Source organism: Mus caroli, chromosome 18 (genome assembly GCF_900094665.2).
Source record: "Mus caroli chromosome 18, CAROLI_EIJ_v1.1, whole genome shotgun sequence".
NCBI lineage: Eukaryota > Metazoa > Chordata > Mammalia > Rodentia > Muridae > Mus > Mus caroli.
In genome coordinates this window covers 32,808,394-32,809,614 of record NC_034587.1, presented here as the reverse complement: position 1 = coordinate 32,809,614, position 1,221 = coordinate 32,808,394, and positions in this window count along the sequence as shown.

Below are 1,221 nucleotides of genomic sequence, written 5' to 3'. Positions count from 1 at the left end.
TCTGAGTTCGAGGCCAGCCTGGTCTACAAAGTGAGTTCCAGGACAGCCAGGGCTACACAGAGAAACCCTGTCTCGAAAAATAAATAAATATATAAACAAACAAATAAATAATATGAATCTGATTAAAGGTATGATATCACATACCTTTAATCCCACCACGCAGAAGGCACAGGCAGGTAGATCTCTGTGAGTTTGGGGCCAGCTTGGTCTACAGAGTAAGTTCTAGGACAGCCAGGGCTACACAGAGAACACTTGTCTTGAAAAACGAATGAAATAAAGTAATAGTCTAGATGGGGAGACAACTCAGGCAGTAAGTAAATGCCATGGGGCAATGGAGACCCCACCAGCCAGTGCAGCATGCATTTGTAATCCCAGCAGAGACAGACAGGTTTTCAGGCCAGCCACTTTAGACTAATCATCAAGTCGCAGGCCAGTGAGAGACTTTATCTCAAACAAAAAAGTGGACAATTCTTGAGGGAGAACAATACCCAGAGCTGTCCTTTGATTTCCTCACACATGTGTGCATCTGCACATATGAGCAAACACACATTAAAATCCACGTGCTCACACAGAGGAGCAGTAACCTCATTTAGAGCTGTTCCGTGGAGCAAATGCTATATCATGTAATGGACCACACAAAGGCCTGTTGTCAGTTTTTTCTCTTCTCTCTCCTACTGTTGAATTTCACAATTAAAAACTATATGGGTCAGTGGGCCACTGAGACTGCGTGCGGGTAAAAGTGCTTGCTGCCTAGGCCAATGTCTCGAGTTTGATCCGTGGCACCTACATGACAAAAATGGACTTCCAGGAGCTGAAGGGGTTTGCAACCCCATAGGAAGAACAAAATCAACCAACCAGACCCCCCAGAGCTCCCAGGGACTAAACCACCAACCAAAGAGTACACATGGAGGGACCCATGACTCCAGCCACATATGTAGCAGAGGATGACCTTATCTGGCATCAATGGGAGGAGAGGCCCTTGGTCCTGTGAAGACTTGATGCCCCAGTGTAGGGGAATCGAGGGCAGGGAGGCAGGTGAGGGTGGGTGGGCAACACCCTCATGGAAGCAGGGGGAAGGGGGAATGGAATGGGGGTTGCTGAGGGGAAACTGACTTAATGCTGCCAGCCTTTAACTCCAGTTCTTGGGGGATGAAAGCAAAAGCATCCAGTTCAAGGTCATCCTTAGCTACATAGTTTCAGGCCAACCTGAACTAAACGAGA